Source organism: Scatophagus argus, chromosome 18 (genome assembly GCF_020382885.2).
Source record: "Scatophagus argus isolate fScaArg1 chromosome 18, fScaArg1.pri, whole genome shotgun sequence".
Taxonomy (NCBI): Eukaryota; Metazoa; Chordata; class Actinopteri; family Scatophagidae; genus Scatophagus; species Scatophagus argus.
This window is the reverse complement of record NC_058510.1, coordinates 19,698,936-19,719,499: the sequence shown is the minus strand read 5'-3', so window position 1 is coordinate 19,719,499 and position 20,564 is coordinate 19,698,936. Positions and strand designations below refer to the sequence as shown.

Below are 20,564 nucleotides of genomic sequence, written 5' to 3'. Positions count from 1 at the left end.
GATATGGCTACATGCCTACTTTACAAACAGTGATCCCAGGATAATCACGCACTACTTCATTGATGAGGTGTCATCAAGGAATGGAACTGCTGCCCGAATTCATTGGGACCTCGGGAACGGAGAACCGTTACAATGAACAAATGCAGATGTTCTTGAGGCACGATCATCTGGACAACTTTTCGCTCAGATGTTATCTGTATGGATCGAGCAATCACAACCAAAGAGTAGAGAACTGGTGGGGCTTTTTAAGGAGGCAAGACGCACAGTTCTGGATGAACCTGTTCCAAGATTTAAAAGACTCAGACTCTTTTTCTGGTGACTTCCTGGACAAAAGTCTCATTCAGTTCACATGTCTTGAAATAATAGAGGTAAGAACTGCAATACGTTTGGTTTTTTCCCCCATGGTGCTATATTATATCCGAATAATATGGTGACACCTGCTTAGATTTGTGGTTGAAGTAGATGTTTTACGTCACAAAAAGCAGTAGTACCACCCTGTGTAGTGGGTTAGTTTTAGTGTGGTAGGTCTACTGATAATTGTAAAAAAGAGCTCACTCCATGCATGCTATATTCAAAACCTTACTAAGGACGGTATTGTCAGCAGTATATATTCAAAGTACTTAAAGTATGAAAAGTATAAAATGCAATAAAATGTTCCCTGTCAGTGTTTTGATGTTTTTAATTGCAGAATACAGTTTATTATTGCAGATGTTTAAGTTGGAGCTGATTTGAATTACATTACTGGCTAGTTTAATGATCATGTGTGAACTGATCTTCTCACTTTCTGTTTTTATTTATCTTTAGAGAGAACTGGAGAGAACTTGTTCACCTCTGGAACACCCAGACGCCCATGCAGAAATGCCAGGGAGGCACCCAGTGATAATGTACACCCTACCACAACTTTTTGGTGCCAAAGAGAGTACCTGAAAGAGGTATCCCAACAAAAGATAGAAGCAGAGAGGACCGTATCCCTGTGATGATACAGTGTTTGACATTTGCTGCCTTGCCATGGCAGAAAACAGTCTTCATCCACCCACCTCTCCAGAGGAAGCCATTGAGCTTTACATGTTCTTACGTGCTTACATAAGAGCTCACATTTAATGATCACAACCTGCTCTGCTGGATCAAATGACTGGATGTAAGCCCCCACACAAGGGTAGAAAATCTTATGGACCATGAATTTCTGACTATGAACTCTTTAATAATGGACATCTCCCATTTGTGGTCTGTATATCCTCTTTCTATTGATGGAAAAAATACACATCATAATATAAGTGCTGGCAGTCCAATAGCTGCATATGAAACATTACATCATGTTTCATGTTGTGAAAAAATGGAAAATCTTGGGTGCACTGTAAAAAGACAGTCATTACCAATTATAAAATCAGCTTTTTATATCTTGTCCTTAATGGTGTGTATTCTGAATTTCTAATGTGGCTCTTACAGACACAATAATATTTTTCTTTTGATTTAAGATGAAAGAAGATAAAGATGCATGTCCTCATGCATCATGATTTTACCCACATTTGATAACTTTAACATTTCACCATGCAAGCACCCCATAACAAATGGAACATGTCCAATTTTATGATTGTGGATGGAAATATATCAAGTCTCACAGAGCAGGACTCCTGAACCACATGACTCAACAGCAAAGACACAATCTGTTTGAAGACAGGTGTACAAAACAAGACAGCAACCTGTGATTCTATTTGTAAAAAAAAGAACAAACAAACAAAAAAACAAAACCTCAAAGTACCTTTTAATGTAACGAGCAGATTCACAAATACTGTCAGTATCAACATCTGACATGAGGTAGAGATTCAAATACTATTATGATTTAACAGTGAAAATACTGTATAACAAAAGTATTTTTAATGTCCAAATATTATATCCTAGACTGACAACAAAAGTGTCTTAAATCAAATTGTTAATTGTTTCTTGGTATGATAGAAAGAAAATATCTAAAATAAAAAAATCAATCTGTGCTTATCACACAGCCCCTGAGCTAGTCACATATTATCCTTACATGCTCTGATAACAAAGTAAGTTATTGTTTCTTGATATAATAAAACCAAAATCTTGAAATGTAATAAAAGTAATTTTGCACTGATCACACAGCACCTGAGATAATCACATTTTCTCCTTACATGCTGTATCCCACATGCACACAGTCTAAACTTACGTCACTGGAACTGATGGGGAAGAGACAAATGTGTATGTGTTCATAAGTGTTGCTGGACAATATAGCCTCCATTTCAGCTCGAAGCTCAGGGTAGCTGTTGTAAGTTGATGGCAGCTCCACAGTTGGGCCACAAGTATGGGCAGTTGGCCGCCGTGCTAGCCCTTCCAAAGAGTATGAGTATATGAGTGTATCATCAAGATCACCAAAAATGGCCCACCTGTCAAAGCACCAAAAATGACCTCTGATGTATTAGACAAAGCTGCAATACAGACAACAGCTGACATTGTGGCAGTGCTTTGCTCATCATCTTGGACTGTGTGTATTTGATTTCCAGTGTTATGTCTTTTCGATGTCAGCTGCTCAACACCTCTTGTCCAGATTCTGTTGTGTTTTCATGTTGCTCATCTGTCTGTATATCAGCTCCTTCTTCTGGGTCCACTCCACTGGTCAAGGTCTTTGTGTACAAATAAAATCTTAACAACCCCAATTTGTGTCTCGTAGTAGGTTCCCACACTAATATCCTCATCAACTTGTGCTTCCTGAAAGTTAACTATATCGTCTCAAACTCGTCTCATACCCTGTGTGTACCTAATTACATGCCTTACTGATTGACCCGGTACAGTAGAAAGTTTAAGATGGGGCATGTATGTGCGGGGCAGGTGTCACCACAGATCCACGGGAGTCACCTGCAGGTTGGATGTTCTCGCAGGATTTCAAAGTATCTCGATAATTCAGAAAAAAAATTACCCCGATAAACGGTGTGAAAAAGTTACCACGAAAAACAGAAAACATTAATCAGAAAAACTGAGAAAAATTACTCTGAAAAACAGAAATAATTACCCTGATTAACAAACCAAAAAAGTGTGATGGCCAGCAGTAATTTAGGCTAAAACTGGAAGCAGGCCAGGGAGAGAAAAATATTGGTGTAAACTGTGCTTAAGAAGTCATTAAAAAATAAATAAATAAGTGGAAACCCTTGGAAGACCCAAGGAATAGACAAGCAGGTGCAAGATAAATCAAAAATGTGGCCTTTGGGAAGTCCCCAACTGACCCAGGGCAAGAAGATGACTTAATGGTGTAAAAATAAAGATGGTAAAGGGAAAAAAACGGCTCTGAGTAGACACGACAAGGCCAGACTAGCAAGATTAATACTATGCATAAATTTATTAAACCCAACAACACTGAACAACAGCAGACTGAAAAACAGCAGATAGGGTGAACTTTTTTCATGCATTAACACCTAACATCCCATATGACCCACCATCTCTGTATGGCCATACAATGAACATTTTTCACAGTTTTTATTATTATACAAATTATACAAATTAACCTTTTATACAAACTCTCTTTTGGGGTTCGTAGGGCAATGTCAGGCTTTTTTGCACCATGATATGGTGATCTTTTTTAACAGTTTTCATTTTGAACAAAATTACCTCTTAACGTAAGCTGAGTAAAGAACAAACCCGAACAACACCAGGAGTAAGAGACAGACAAAGATAAATGCCAAGGCCAGACAGTTACTTTGGGTCCACTTTTTAGGGCAGCACTGAAAAAGATAGAAAGAAGAATTTTGTCTGTCAGTGTAGTTGTTTTAGTTGTAATATAGGTATGCAATTTGTCGATAAATGTACTGCACTTACTGTGGTTTTGAAAACAAAAACTGGCGCTGACCCGTTTGCACTGTCTTGACCTCGAGGTTGGACCATCGAGTACGGAAGAGGACCTTCATCATACGGAGGCTTGAGAAGAAACGAGTATTAAAAATCAAAGCAAATTTGATTAATGTAAATCTTTAATCAACTTGACCAACAACAAAGCCAAATGTGTCTTTCTTACTGCAACAGGAAAGTCTGGTGCCTGTGACACTCTGATCATGACGTTTTCCATCCTATGAGGTATTTCTGTTGCCCAAAGAAATGAAAGAAATATATATTAATTACTCTACTGTTTCATGAAAGACCAACTTCTCAGTATACACTCACCGGACACTTTATAGGTGTATATATATACAGGTACACCTGTTCCAGTTGTTTGTTAACACAAATAGCTAATCAGTCAATCACATGGCAACAACTCAGTGCATTTAGGCATCTAGACATGGAGATTACATGCTGAAGAAAGGGGAACTAAGTGACTTTGAAACTGGCATGGTTGTTGGTGCCAGATGGGCTGGTCTGAGTATTTCAGAAACTGCTGATCTACGGGGATTTTCATGCACAACCATCTGAGTTCACGGGGAATGGTCCAAAAAAGAGAAAATATCCAGTGAGCGGTAGTTGTGTGGACAAAAATGCCATTTTGATGTCAGAGGTCAGAGGAGATGAGCAGACTGGTTCGAGATGATAGAAAAGGCAGCAGTAACTCAAATAACCACTCGTTACAACCAAGGTATGCAGAATACCACCTCTGAACACACAAACCTTGAAGCGGATGGGCGACAGCAGCAGAAGGTGCCACTTCTTTTGCCTTCACAGTCCCTAGATCTCATTCCAATAGAGCACCTTTGGGATGTGGTTGAACAGGAGATTCACATCATAAGATAAGACAGGATAAAAATGAATTGATCAATTAATTTAATCAATTTAATGACTCAATTGAATAAACTCTTCTCCCCAAAGAAGTATCCATCAGTAGTTGACAAAATACAATAAAAATACAGAAAAAATAAAATAATGATTGAGTAAAAGTAAAAGTTACCACACTTTGCTGCTACCAGTTAAAGTGCATGTTCTACAAATGGATATGCAGGTGACAAATCTGCAGCAACTGTGTGATGCTATCATGTCAATATGGACCAAAATGGAATGTTTCCAACACTTTGTTAAATCTATGGCACAAAGAATTACGGCAATTAAGGACTCCAAGCCAATACTAGCAAGGTGTAATTAGTAAAGTGGCTGGTGAGTATATAAGGGTTAAAACACCCAGCTTCTACATTTAAGAACCTAAAAAAACAAAAAAAACAACAACAAAACATGAGTTTCCGAAAAAAGGAAAAACAGTAAAATTTTGTGATTTTAGTCAACAAAACTTTACAGACATAAGGTTATGTCTGTAACCTTAGGTAGGTTATCATTTTAAGCAATTTTGGTTGATATTTTTCCGGGTATGCTTACTGATAAAGAGAGAGAACTCACGATGCAGTCCAAACGCCATCCACCAAATGACTTTCTACTTCCTGTGTAAAAAGGAAGTACAATTAAAGATCGAAAATAAAATTTCAAATCAGCACTCTGCACACTTTGCATTGTTTTTAATGTACTCATGTAACCAGATCCAAAATAATCATTGTTATAATTACACAAAATCTGTTTTATTACATCAGTAGCGGTTTCTCATATGGGCGAATTGGGCGGCCGACCAATTCCAGGGCACTTTGCCGGGGGCGGCATGTGAGGACCCGCCCCCCGCAAAAAAAAAGAATATATATATATTTCTGGTAATATCAGGGCTCTTGAGAGTGAGACTCACGCATTTAAACCATTTCACACGCTCACACGCCACACCTTGTAATTCTCACGCAGAGAAATTAGCAGGGTAACGTCCACCAAGTTGCGCCGCTATTTTTTTTAAAAATATATAACAGTGGAACAGGTAGGAATCAAGTCGGTTCCCCCCACAGCTCAGAAGGCGCCTGCCAAGCACCAGCCGATCAAATAGAATATAGCGACCGAACAGCCAATCAAAAATAGCCTTGCTGTATCCGGGTCAGATTTAGGTATTCATCCTACAACAACGTTATCTCACTACTCTGATGACCGACGTGGAAGAGGACGGTGTCCTATGAGGACGGTAAGTCATCTCATCTTTTGATTTCCGTTGCTGGGGAACATTGTCTCTACGTACAGTCCTGTCCTTTTTATAGTAAATACATTTTGGTACTCAATTGTTTCTTTTAGCCCAGATATCTTTATCATCACTGTTTTTATGTTGGTCAGTCAGCAGCTGGGCCAGCAAGCTAGCGATGCTCCACTAGCATGGAAGCTTTAGTTAGTTATCTATCCCGACTTTCGGGTGTTAGTTTGCAGAGGTTACGCTAGCAGTAGCTCGCTAATCAATCTGGTAGTAAGTAACATTTTGTCAAGGCTCGTATTGTACACATTTTATGTTTAGCTTTAGCTCTCTGGAACCGACACTGAATAATTTGGTTGGTATTAATTTGGCTGGTAATCAGTAATGTTAGTGAACAGTTTGTCTTAGCTCAGGACCCATTATTCAGCTTTTCTCTTAGGCCACCAGTAAGACCAGGATATTTCTAAACTAAATAAATACAGTTTTTTCTTAAGAGTAATTCACAAAGCAATTGAGACCCACCTCTAGGAAGACTTTGCAAACTTAATGAGATAAGATAAGATAAGATAAGATGAACTTTATTGATCCCGCAGTGGGGAAATTCACCTGTTGTGGCAGCTCACAAGGACAGCAAGAGGGGTGCAAAAAGCAAAGAGTGTGCAAAAACAGTTACAAAAGAATGTAGAGGTAAAATAAATTAACAATATACAAGGTAAGTAAAAATAGTACACTATAATGCTATAAATAGATAAAGTTCTGCTTTGCTTGATGGCTATTTAATTATATTTTAACCAAACAATGCATAGTATTAATTATTGTATTTGTCTTCAAAGATGTCAGCGAAGGCAAATGAGCATTCTTTTATGCTTCGCTCAGAAGAATCAGCTCCCTAAAAAGGTGGCCAGGTTAGAGGAGGAGACAGCTAGGCCAGGAAGTCCGGGACATCCCCTACGTGGACCCACTAAACCAACTGCCAGGTAATACTTTCAGGTGTCGCATAAGGAGGAGATAAACCTGTGTGCTCATTGACGTCAAATATACTTTTTGTTGTTGATATCTTTGATCTGATGGAACAGGCATAAAATGTATGTAGGCTTATACATGTCGTCTATGGATAAAATGGCTTGCTTACAGAGGAATACCTTCAATCACTTGCACTTATTGTGCATATCTTGCTGAATCTATGTGCACTTACTGTTTGTTTAGTTTTGATTGCCAAGTCAAATTCCTGTGTCTCTACCTGATGCATTTAGTGAATAAAAAGTGGCTGTGATTCTGAGATATTGTTTTAACTGCATGTACATAATTTGCTTTATCTCTTTCTGTTCTCTGTGGTGTGCTGGGGAGGCAGCAGCAAGAAGAAGGATGCAACACGGCTGGACAGACTGGTGCGGAGTGCAGCATCTGTGGTGGGCACAGAGCTGAACACTGTAGTGTCAGTAGCAGAAAACGGACCCTGGATAAGATCCTGTCCATACTGGACAACGCCTCCCACCCTCTGCACAGGACTCTGATCAGTCAGATGAGTGTGTTCAGCACCATGCTGCTGTCTCTGACCTGCTCTACAAACAGACTGTGAGAAGGTGAGCACCTCCCTTCTCACTGTCTCCCACGATGGACACTTTGTGATGACGTGGCCTGCGAGGCAGCGTCGGAGAACAAAGGACTATTTGGACTTTGTGGCACATGTACACGCAGGTGCGCACACACACACACACACACACAGATGGACTCTTTGTCAGCTTGTACATATTTTAGGTGCTTGGCGACGTCTTTGGCATGGCGTGGACACTTCGGCGCCAGAAACTCGGTCCACTGCGTCACTTACACGTACTCACCTGCACTCCCGGTCCGGCTCCATTGCTCCATCCAAGCAGAGGAACCATTGCACTCAGGGGTGTTTATATTTCTTTATGGTGTTGGTTATGTAGTGTTTGTATAAAATTATTGTGTGGTGTGTGGGTAAATGAAAAGGCGCATTGTTTATTTTTGTATTGATTTATTATGATTAATAACATTGTATGGACCATTATGATTTCCGGTGATCCCCTCAATAACGGTTTGAACCATTTGGGCTCAACCAGCAGCCCTATTTAAGGGCGCCTCATTTAGCTTCTGGGCTTCTGGGAGAGAAGTGCTATGACCTGCTGTGAGTTGATGATATCACTGTTTTGTTCTTGCGTCTTGTCTGCTCTCAGACTGTGTGTCGAGCGTTTGTGTTTCGGGAAAATAAAAAGTTTTTTCCTGGCACCTGAAGCTTCGCTGCCTCCTGTTTCCAAGCTCTTCCACCTGAACTCGAATTTGCCTAGATCCCTTTATTCGGGGAGACCACTCTGGTCCCTCACACAGACTCAGGAACTCGTTTCTTCCCCTGGCCATTAGACTCTACAACTCAGGGGTTGTTCAGGGGTAACGATCCCAGCGACAGTCTGTGCCTGAGTCACATCAGGCATAAAAAAAAATCACATTTACTTATTCCACTATGCACCTTATACTGTTTTGCACAATTAACCTGCACTTTATAACTCATTTCAGAGTAGGAATCCATTTACATATGTTTACACTGTGGCTCTATAGTCTCTGGTTTTACACACACAGTCAATCTGGTCAATCACAGTCAATTATGTAGCATATGTTAGTTTACTTAATTTATTTGGTATGTTTAGTCTATTTTTCTATTTTTCCCACTAACAGTTAGGCCTTGGTTGTTTGTTTGCTTACTTTTAACTAACCTACACTGCTGTAATGGGCTACTGGTGCTTGAATTTCCCTTGGGATCAATAAAGTATTTATCTATCTAACTGGCCTCTGTATAACAGCAATTCAGGCAGAGGTCTTTGTGTCATGAGTCTGACTCCTCTGTGCATGTTTTCAGGCCCAAACCTGGACCGTGGAAAGGATATTGGGATCTGGCTCGAAGGACCAAGCTGTCATGGCAATTTCTAAAAAATGCACAGAGTTGCTGGAGTTATATCTAACACTTATGTGTGTTATAAATATATGAGACTTGCTAATACAGATTGTTCATGACCTGCCTTGTATCTATTGTTGAGACTTTTGCAAACTCAGTTGCAGCCTTATACATCACAAACAGATTTAATGCCCCCACCCCCACACTATTAGCTGATGTGCCCTTGAGCAAGGCACTTAAACCCCAATTTTCTTCCTGGGTGCCTGAAATGGCAGTCCACTGCTCCTGTGCGTTTCACTGTATGTGTGTGTTTCAATCAGTGATTGTGGTTAAATGCAGAGAAAGAATTTCCCAGCTTTGGAATTAATAAAGTATAATAAAATAAATAAATAAATAAAAAATTACATTCGCATTACAGTACTTGTTACCAAAAAACACTGTTATTACAGTGATTTTTCTTTTAAAAGCAATTCAATTCAGTTTATTTATATAGCGCCAATTCACAACAAAAGTTATCTAATGACACTTTCCAATTTGAGCAGGTCTAGACCAAACTCTTTAATTAAATTGTAAATAAAGAGAGCCCAACATTCTCCCTTGAGGAAGCACTTGGCGACAGTGGCGAGGAAAAACTGCCTTTTAGAAGGCAGAAACCTCGGGGCAGACCCCGGCTCAAGATGGGCGGCCATCTGCCTTGACCGGTTGGGTTGAGAGAGAGAGAGAGAGAGAGAGAGAGAGAGAGAGCAAGGGAGAGAGGCAGAGGGGGTGGGGTGTGAGAGAAGGAGCACACAAGCAGAGATGCATAGCAGCAGTAATAACACCAGAAGTATCGGAATGTAGATAATGATAATGACATTGAAGCATACAGAAGGTATTATGGTGATTTTGATAACAATAGTAGTGACAATAATGGTAGTAGCAGTACTGAGTCGTAACAGATTTAAATCAGATTATGACTAAACAGTAGTAATTGCAGTAGGTTTTGAGCAGGACGACAGCAGGACCGCAGCAGGAGGTCCAGTCATGATCGCTAGGAATCTGCGGGACAAGAAAGCACAAGGACTCCAGGGAAGACGTTGAGTTAGTAATATGCATTAATGGGACATGAATGTGTGCAGAAGGAGAGGGAGAGGAAGAAAGAGCTCAGCGCATCATGGGAGGACCCCGGTAGTCTAAGCCTATAGCAGCATAACTAGGGGCCGGCCTAGGCCAGCCCTAACTATAAGCTTTATCAAAGAGGAAAATTTTTAGTCTACTCTTAAATATAGAGAGGGTGTCCACCTCCCGGACCGAAACCAGAAGATGGTTCCATAGTAGAGGAGCTTGATAACTAAAGGTTCTGGTTCCCAATCTACTTTTGAGGACTCGAAGAACCACACGTAGCCCTGCATTTTGGGAACGCAAAGTTCTGGTGGGATAATAGGGTACTATTAACTCTTTAAGATAGGATGGTGCCTGACCGTTCAGGGCTTTATATGTGAGGAGGAGAATTTTAAAATCTATCCTGAATTTTACAGGTAGCCAATGTAGAGAAGCCAGAACAGGAGAAATATGATCTCTCATGCTGGTTCTTATCAGTAGTCGTGCTGCAGCGTTCTGGATTAGCTGGAGAGTCTTTATGGTATGGTAGGCATAGTTACACTCACCTCATGATATATAGCCACAGGTAGAATAGGCCTGACTAAGTGTTAATCTTTAAATCTCTATCATATCTATGCTGCTATAGGCCTATGCTGCCGGGGGACACAAACATGATCCACCAAGCAGTTTCACCTCCTCCTTCTCCTCTTCTATCCTCTCCCCTCGTCAGATTAACATACAGTTCATTATTTTATGTCACTAACTGTGTGTCCAGTTCTCCTCGTAGTTTTGTGTCTCTCCCTCCCTTTCTCTCTCTCTCTGTATCTTTCTGCAGGTATCTCTCCATCCAGACCTTCATGTTGAACTGCATCCGGCTCTATGACCAACCCAATGTCTACTGTTGACATCTGCCTGTCATTCTTTTGTGCACCGACTATCAGCGGGGTGGTTCTCCCTGCGGGCCGAAATTGAACTGAATAGAATTGATAGGATAGTGATTTACAACTGCACATAAAACATACATGAATGATACAGCAGTTCATTATAATTTCATTATTATAATTTCAGTCTTGTGAAATGCTAAAACCATATTGAGGTGGTATCAAAAATGAAACTAAACAGTTGAAATTTTGTTTTACTTATCTTTTTAGTAATGTCACTCTCATGTTGTTAACTGCTTTCCTGCCTGTACAACATCCATTGCACGTCTGCCCGTCCTGGGTGAGGGATCCCTCCTCTGTTGCTCACCCTGAGGTTTCTTCCATTTTTTCCTGTTAAAGGTTTTTCTGGGAGTTTTTCCTTAGTCGATGTGAGGGTCGGAGGGCAGAGGATGTTGCTGATGTTATGTTAAGCCCTTTGAGACAAACTTTCAAGGATTCAAGGAGCTTTATTGGGGCAGTCGTGGATCAGCGGTTAGGGTGTCGGACCCGTAACCGGTGGATCGCTGGTTCGATTCCCCGTCCCGGTGTCCATGGCTGAGGTACCCTTGAGCAAGGTACCTAACCCCCACTGCTCCCCGGGCGCTGCACGCGGTCGCCCACTGCCCCGGGTTTGCTGTGTGTGTGTGCACGTCACTTGGGTGGGTTAAATGCAGAGAACAAATTTCGTTGGAGTGAGTTCCCTCCAATGACAAAATATGTCACTTTACTTTACTTATTGTCATTTCACACATGTAGAACATGAGTGGAACGAAATTAGTTTCCCTGGTCCCGGTATAAGCCCAATTGCCTAACAAAATAAATATAAATATAAACAACACTATATAATACAAAAACAGTAGAATATAAAAAAAACAGTAGATGATATAAACATCAGTGTAAACAATATAAACAGTAGTGCAAATGGCTGACAGGGTAGTGCAAAATGACAGTAGTGCAATGGGAAAACATAAGTAGTTTGAGAGTTCTGTGCAAATGGCTGCATTGTGCAGCAAATGGCTGCATTGCTTGTAAAAATGGGCTATACAAATAAAGTTGACTTGATTTGACTTTATAGATTTATTGGGGCAGTGTCGTGTAGGCTCAGAGCCTCAAAGCCACACCACAATAATTTCTAAGTTTTAGCTGTGTCCAATTGTTCAGGAAAATCTTCCCTCGAAGTCCAGTAGAATCATCAACAGGAGACAGGATTCTGAGCAGCAAAGACTTTAATGCCGGCAAAAAAGGGAAAAACCGTTCACAAAGCACACTAGGTACACATGAAGGGTTTCTCTCAGAATGACTGGTGGCTTCACATTATATACCTTAGGGTTTGGACCTTTCCACGCCTATTGTCCATCCCTTTTTGCCAACCTTGTTTTTATTACACCAATAGGTTTCTATTTTTGTCCTGGATTGGGTGGTGACTTTTGACACCATTAGGTAGGCCTGCCCTAGGTTTTCTGGGGACTTTCCACTGGCCTTATCTTGCACCTGTTTATTCATTATTTTATTATTATTTTTATGTGCTTCTGTGCACAGTTTACACCATTAGTTCTCCTCTCTGGGCTGCCTTCCAGTTTCGGCCTAAGTTTCGACTGGCACCAGACAGTATTATCTCCAGGCCTCTTTCTGTGCTATTTTTTAAAAACAATTGTTTTATGCAGGATGACAATAAATGTTCTTTTTCAGGTTTACAGCAGTTACAATGAGATTACATTGACAGTGTATGGCTACCATAGACAATGTTTCACTACCATAAAACAGTTTCACAATTACAGTTTTGCCTTCTATAGCTTACAGGCCCTTAACCAGTTGTATCCTTTTAATACAGCTGTATCTTGCTTTTCTTTCAATCTTAATGGAAACATAACATGACTACTTCATGCTATCATATTGCAGTGCATACTATAACTTTAGCTCATCACAACTTACATAGAAATTATACCACAGCAGCCTGATAGAAGGGAGTTACAGTAATCCAGTCTAGAGGTACAAATGAATGCATGGACTAATTTTTCTGCATCTTTCTGACTCAGGATGTGCCTAATCTTTGCGATGTTGCGGAGGTGAAAGAATGCAGTCTTTGAAATATTCGCTATGTGTAAGTTAAAGGACATGTCCTGGTTGAAGATGACTCCTAAATTTCTTACAGTGGAGCTTGAGGCCACGGCTAAGCCATCTATCAATGCAATATCACTGCATAATTTGTTTCTAAGGTGTTTGGGGCCCAGAACAATAACTTCAGTTTTGTCTGAATTTAGAAGTAGGAAATTGCAGGTCATGTCTTTAAGACATGCCTGAAGCTTGACAAGCTGATTTGTTTCCTGGGTGTTTCCTAATAATATCACCAATGGGGAGCATATACAGGCTGAATAATATTGGCCCAAGAACAGAACCTTGGGGAACTCCATGACTAACCTTTGTGAGTGTGGACGATGTATCATTAACATGAACAAATTGAAATCGATCTGATAAATAAGACTGAAACCAGCTTAATGCAGTTCCTTTGATGCCAATTAGGTGTTCCAGTCTGTGCAGTAATATAGAGTGGTCAATGGTGTCAAATGCAGCACTAAGGTCTAACAGTACAAGGACAGAGATAAATCCCTTGTCTGATGCCAGGAGGAGGTCATTTGTGACTTTGACCAATGCTGTTTAGCAATGCTGTGCTATGATGAGCTCTAAAGCCAGATTGAAAATTTTCAAATAATTGATAATATAATTATTATTTTGAAGAAAGTCACATAACTGATTGGCGACTGTTCTTTCAAGGATCTTGGAAAGAAATGGAAGGTTAGATATTGGTCTGTAGTTGCTCAAACAACTCACTATACAACACTGATTAACAATATTGGACTCTATTTCATTGGTGGTGAAAAAGCACCATTAAAAGCCTCTTCAAGAGCATCTGTAGCACCAGTAAGCAAGATTTAATAAGCAGAGCCCTTATAGCAGTGTACTATTGATCCAGATTTATTTTGAAATTCAAACTGGACTGAAATGCAACATACCCCATTCTTCCAACAACGCCAACAGTCTAAACATAGAAAACACACTTTCATCAAGTAATATAGAAAATTAAATTCTGTATGGATAATATCAAACTTGTACCCATTTTCTGTTAGTTTGAGTCCTTTTCTCAGTCCATGAAATGAAATGAAATCCGAAATGGTCTTCAATCCAAGAAAAGGAAATAGTTCACAATTGTGTCCTTTAATTGTCCTTTGAGAAAAAAAATTAATAGAACTGCTCGCCAGCAAAAAGTACTAAATATGTTCATAGAGCTCTATGTGAGGAAGTCGTGTGTGTATGTTAAAGGAGTTAGGGAAATCGATGTCCCAGCGATGGCAGCTGGCAGCTGTCTTCCTTAGACGCCACAAGACATGCGCAGCAGTCTCTTACACCACACGACGAATAGGAAAAACACAACATGACCTGATGAGCAGAGCACACAGAGGGAACATACACTGTGGAGCCCTAGCTGTCTGAGCTTGCGATTCTCACAGGGGCGCTATCGTAACTCACCCGACATGTCGTAAAAACATGTCATAGGGTGCCATCCTAACCCTTAAAGGGCACTACACCCCAAATAATACAAACAATAATAATACACTTATAGTAAACTTAGTAACTGGAATTACATCTGGGTTACACATTTCTTAAGAGGAAACGGGACACTCACTGTCTGTGAGAAAACTTGCTCAGAAGACTCAACTCTGTTTTGTTGACCACCTCTTCTATGCTTCTCAGGTGTTGGACTATATACAGTTCCCCACAAATGGGACACTTGTGCTTGCTCCTCACATACTGCTTGCTGGATGGCTGCAGTCAGAAGAGTCGTGCTGCTGTGCTACTGCTGTCTGAGGCTCCTCCTCAGGTTCCTGTACATGGAGACAAAAATACTGCTCACAGAAGCCCAGTAGTAGATATTGGTGAACCAAAGACACAGATAATCTGTGAACTGTTTCCATCATACCCCATGATATGTGCCATACACATACATACATTTTACAGTTTAATATTATTACCTAAATTATATGGGTGTAAGTTTATGCTTTATTTACTTAACAAGATAATATCTCCCACATTCCTGGGTAAATTAGTAAATTTAGTTTCTTTTTGTTTTATTACTTTTTGTTTTTATACAAACAATGAATCGATCCATAATGTCATGATTTGGTCTTTTTGATCTTTTGTTTAATTAATGTATTTATGTTTTATATTCCTGCATTTGGGTCCTGCTCCACAGTGTTTTCTTAATTGGACTAGACATATAATCTCAACTGAACCCTGACTTTTGTAACCCACTGCACAACTAAAATGATACCCATTTATTTTTTTACAAATTGCATATTTTCTCTTCCTGTGACAAAAAACAAAAATAAACTTATTTACATTTTAAAATTGTTCACACCAGTAAAATCTGCAAAGGTAATTCCTGCTGTTCTAATGCCTCATTGAAAGCTGAAAGCAAAAGCATGCTGTGATCAAAAAGGAAAAAAATCAGCTGATAAAACAACCATATAAAACCCAGCCTGTTTAAAGGGAGTCTGTGGTACATTTAAATCCATGTAACAGGTTGTAAGATGTCATTTAAGTAATCTAAAACCATGCTAATGAATGCCAACAAAGTGCAAAACAATAAGCAGTCTTTCATTGGCCAGACTGCACAGATATTTAACATGTCAGTATTTTTGGATTTTACCTGATTGCTGGTTGCTGCAACACCTCTGTCCATGATTCCTCCTGAACTTTTGTTCTCTTCGTGTCCTCCGTGCACAGAGACAGTGGCGGCCCTGGGCGAATAGCCTCTGTGCTGCAGTCTGTCAGAGGTGATAGCCAGTCTGCAGGGTCTGTTGAAAGAGGCTCTTCCCCAGTGGCAGTTTAACTTTGTGGGGGTTCAGGCATTTCTGTAGAACAGCACATTTGGTTTGGCACATTATTCAAAGCACACAGCAGTGGAACAAAACACGGTTTTAAGAAATAGCAAAACTGGATTAATCACAACTAATGGGAAAAAAATGTGTACAGGCAGGTAAGATTCACAGATAAAACACACTGCTACTTCTATCTTCACACACACACACAAATGAGAGCAAAATACCACCCACCTATAGGCTCCTGCTGAGGAGAAGCAGCAGCAAACTCCTCATGGCCTTCCTGAGACATGGCAGGAGATGCCACAGAAGCCATAGCAGCCATAGAGGTGGATGGGATCTCCTGATCCTCTGCTACAGATGAGGCCTCTGTTGCTGGAGACTCATCCTGGGCAGGAGGCGCTCCAAAATATTTTAGCAGTGCCCCTGGAAAAGTGCATCAGTGTAAACATGCATGAACGACACCCTTAAATACATTAGCTATCACTTAATGCCATTACGCCTATTACATGCTAGTAACCTACAGATTAACCAACGGAGAGAAATGCTACATTGCCCAAATTCTATTAACGTTATACTGAGACAGACAGGGCAACGTCCGTCTTTTTAAGGCCAGCTTACTGCACGGAAAATCCCGACGGCCAAATACAGTACGCAGCGATAACCAAATGGTCACAAAGCAATGACAGCAAAGGTGCTGATAGCTTCACCGTAGACACATTTATTCGTATGTATGTATGTTAACTCAGATAATGTTCAGGTTAACTATAACTAGCACACCAAAGAGCAAACAAACCAATGACCGCTAAACAATTAACGTTAGCCCCTTTTCATAACGTAATTACAGTCGTACGCTACAGAGGGAACATTAGCTACATACCTTTGTTTTTGGACCGTTTCTCCTTGGGAATCAACAGGTTACCCTACCCATCACCCAATGCCCTCTGACGCGACGGACAGCAGGGGTCAAGACTAAACCAACACATTGGTGGTGTACAGATAGTCTCATTTTTGTATAGGAAGGCTGTATTATTGGCCTTCGCACAACCCTGACAGACGAAAACAAGAGTGTATGGAATTTAAAACAGGCAACTATCTAGTGTTATGGATGAAATGTACTTTAAGCACAATTAGGAGGATCCCCGCTCCCCCTCCTCCTTATTCCAGTGGTGTGACCTCTGTGAGTGATCCGACCTCCACCCCCACCCCCCTCTTGCAGAGTTGCAGTAACTGCAGCGGCGCTCTCGGATGGGCGTAATTACATCACCAGGGGGCGCCAATTATTAATTATGGATTTATTTATATATGCTTTTTAATCTTTTTTTTTTTTCGGGGAGCGGAGCGGGCATCCTCACATGCCGTCCCCGGCAAAATGCCGACCTGGGCGGCCGCCCAATTGGCCCATATGAGAAACTTCTACTGCACAGAGGAGGCGGGTCTGCTCTGATTGGCTGAAAAGTTAATGACTGCTCTGATCGGCTGCTCCAGTGTGTTACTGATGTTGTGGACTTTCTTCACTTTTCAGAACTGGACTCGAGGTTTCTGCATCATCCTGCTTTGTGTTCTGCTACATCTGCACAGCTTTTGAAAGATTTCAGCTCTTCTCCAGGTAAGAGTCAATTTCTGGTTTGTAGCCCACTTTTTGTTTCCTTTTTCTGTCCCATTGCTGTAATGCTGCACAATTACAGCACACTTGTACTCTTTGTCTTGCTAAAAGGCTGCTCAGATCTGGATTTGTGGTCCACTTTGGTCTCTTTTGTAGATAAAGTTTTATTTTAGGCTGAAATCCCTAACTACGATTGGCGGAGGTGGAGGTAAAAGTTGCGTCAGTAAATCCGTTCATTTATTCTGTAAAGTAATAACTAAGGACCCACTTTTGCAGTGAAAGATTAAAACTTGTAAAAAGTCTGATACAATGTATTCTGCTATTAAGTAGCAGAAAACTCAAAGTTGTCTCTCCATATTTAACATGGGTCAAATAGATCTCATTTGACATAATCAATAAAAATGTCATTTTCAAATCCATTTTCACTACAAATATCCTCTACTGTAAAAACTCAGACCGAGTTCATTGTGCTAACCCCACCATATGAGTAGAATTCTGATAAAAGGCCCAACATCTACATCCAAACTCCAAACCCCAACCTTTTAATTTTGCAGAGACAGTGAGCCAGAAGCTGCAGCCCACCCCAATACACAAGCACATCAGTATGATGCAACCACACTGTCACCTCCTGACAACCTCCTTGTTCTCAGGTTATTTATCCAGGAAGCTTGTGCTATGGCTTTTTGTCATCATGATAATATGTCACCCTTATACCACGGGACCAACTTCTGCTCTAGAAATAACCTGCAGAAACCAGACGTTGCCTCAGAATGCTGTTATCGACACTATACAAGGCGATTTGTATTTGGAGGAAATCACAGAGAGAGACTCTGGAACCTACCTCTGCAAAATTGAAAACGTTGTTGGTACAGACAACTGCAAGCTTACACTCAGTGTCACATCACAGCTGACTGTAAATTATGAACATGGAACTATAGCAGCAGTTGTTGTCCGTGAGGTTGTGGGCATCATCATTATCATTGCAGTCAGGGGGAGAAATTTGGCAATGAAATATTGGAGGATACTTTCCCTCCTCATAAATTCTGTTGCACGAGTGACAAAGTAAGGGCCTGGACTTACAAACGCTCCCAGCACAGTGTACAGGTGAGGAAATGTTAAGCAACTTAGTGATTTTTGTCCTTTTAAGAGTATGTTAGTCATCTATGCCAAGTTCAATAACTCAAGATTAGATTGGGAGTCAGACTTATGCTGTTATTGATGTCGAAGCAGGAGCGCCTTTTCCTCACTGAAATCATCTCATTACACTTCACATAGTATGTTTAAAAAGTTACATTGATATAATGATTTTTGGTATCGCTCCAGAAGCGACATCTGATCGTGTGTGAGGGCATGGACAAAGGGCTGAAGTGTGAGGACAAGGAGTTTGAGTATGAGGTCGTAGAGCAGGAGGACGTTGTGAGTAACAGCCAAATGTATCTTAAAAAGTCTGTGTCTCATGATTTATTTCATGCTATTAAGGTGACACAACTGTAAACACCAATAAACTCTTCAGTCGTGTGGTACATCTGAACCAAAACAAGTGATTTATTTTACAGTTCACAGTTTGGCCACCTGAACCTTTTGAATGTACTGATGATGAAACATTTTGACATTTTTATTAAGGGAAAAAAACCCATTTCTGTCTATGTATCTCCTGAAAACAAAAATCTCACGATTCATCTTTAGGAGCCACGTTCCTCGGAGGAAGAAAAGTCAGAGGGGAATGGGTGCATTAAGCATTGTGTGACAACCCATTGTGAAGAAAAGGTGAGTGTTAGTAAGCAGAATTTAGTGCTGTGTACATGAAATCGTTATATTTAAACCCAATATTTTATATTATACTTTTCTGAAGTGTTCATTTTAAGTATTTTGTGCTATTTATACGTGTGCCTTTAAGCCGAGAATCTCTACAAAATTTCGTTATGCTTGCATAATGACAATAAAGACTCTTGAATGTTGAATATCTTTCTATGAGCAGTTAAAAGAACTCTCATGATTTAATTTTAGGAGCTGCACTCTCCTTTAAAAAGGAAGTCGATTGAATCCAGGAAGCATGGTGCCTGTGATGGAAAGAAGGTGAGTGGTAGTAAACTGGTTTTATTCACATGAATTACAGTTTTACATCAACTCGCACACAATGACATCATATAAGTTAAAATCACACAGAGCTTAGGGTTCATGTATACCAGGGAGACAGTGTCTTACTATTCTGAAAGTGCTGAATGTGCTGATGAAAGCTTGAAGCATTTCGACATTTGAGCAGGGGAAAACTACCAATTTTCTCTGTATGAGCACCTTGAATGCAAAATTCAGAGGGCAAATTCCACAATGTATCTTTTCAAGCAGAAACCCAGGGAGGAGAATGTGTCAGAGATTGATGTCTGCAAAGCTGATGGGGAGGGCCATGTCAAAGATGAGGTGTGAGTACCATCCTTGGGGTCAATGTAGCGTGGTGGTTCTGAATCCAGTTCTTTGGGGCGCACTGCAGTGTTTGAGGTTTTTTTGGCTTCCTGTACCCTCAGCGATCAGTGGCGAGGTCAGATGTGTTCTCTTAGGCAACACTTGTCTGCTTGACCTCGAGCGGTTAAAGAAACCTGATGTAACTGATCAAGTTTCATAATGTGGAAAAGAGGAAAATCTTGAGTGTTCTTGGTGTTGAGGACTACAGATCAGTGGTTTGCTTTACATTTCAGTGTGACTCAACCAGATGTATGTACTAGTGGTGAAAACTTCAGCCACAGGATGCTAATGAGAGTAAAAAGCCAATTTCTGCATGTGTGCCTTCAGTTAAAAAAATAATAAAAAATCAACTTTTCATCTTTAGGAGCTGTGGTTCTGGGTTGAACAACAGCTGAGGAATATAGATGCATTGAACTTGGTGTGAGCACCTGCAGTGGACCAAAGGTGAGTGTTAGTAAACCTGCTATAGTGTCTCATACATGAATTGGTTACGGTTTATCTCACACCAAATTCGATAATGAAAGCTAAAATCAGAGATTTGACACATGCCCTAAATGTTTTTGTTTTATTTTTGTGCTACAGCCCAAAAAACTGCAGACTGGATCAGGACAACTGCCACACCATCGAGGACAAACAGAATTCATACTGTTTTGGTAAAGAAAACAATGTGTTTGTTGATAGTACTGTTTTAAATGTTCAAATAAAATGGAGACATTACAAAGATGATGACTTG

General features: G+C 40.4%; 4 long non-coding RNA genes across 6 annotated transcripts; 2 read left to right on the top strand and 2 right to left on the bottom strand.

Moving 5' to 3' along the window:
* Positions 1-3,330: 3,330 nt before the first annotated feature.
* On the bottom strand, positions 3,331-5,776 carry LOC124049803. Of its 2 annotated transcripts, XR_006841470.1 has the most exons (6): positions 5,692-5,776; positions 5,302-5,363; positions 4,606-4,686; positions 4,022-4,086; positions 3,826-3,924; positions 3,331-3,731 (listed from the first exon to the last, which is right to left on the bottom strand). It is a non-coding gene; the product is annotated as an uncharacterized LOC124049803 (long non-coding RNA). The 2 variants fall into 2 exon arrangements; XR_006841469.1 differs by lacking the exon at positions 5,692-5,776 and having other exon boundaries at positions 5,302-5,449.
* Positions 5,777-5,837: 61 nt separating this feature from the next.
* Positions 5,838-7,467, top strand: LOC124049801. Of its 2 annotated transcripts, XR_006841466.1 has the most exons (3): positions 5,838-5,977; positions 6,811-6,954; positions 7,329-7,467. It is a non-coding gene; the product is annotated as an uncharacterized LOC124049801 (long non-coding RNA). The 2 variants fall into 2 exon arrangements; XR_006841467.1 differs by lacking the exon at positions 7,329-7,467 and having other exon boundaries at positions 6,811-6,955.
* Positions 7,468-13,845: 6,378 nt separating this feature from the next.
* Positions 13,846-15,782, bottom strand: LOC124049807. The gene is made up of 2 exons (XR_006841474.1): positions 15,594-15,782; positions 13,846-14,769 (listed from the first exon to the last, which is right to left on the bottom strand). It is a non-coding gene; the product is annotated as an uncharacterized LOC124049807 (long non-coding RNA).
* Positions 15,783-18,723: 2,941 nt separating this feature from the next.
* Positions 18,724-20,275, top strand: LOC124049808. Its single transcript, XR_006841475.1, has 5 exons — positions 18,724-18,787; positions 19,058-19,138; positions 19,379-19,447; positions 19,718-19,791; positions 20,196-20,275. It is a non-coding gene; the product is annotated as an uncharacterized LOC124049808 (long non-coding RNA).
* The last annotated feature ends 289 nt before the right edge of the window (positions 20,276-20,564 follow it).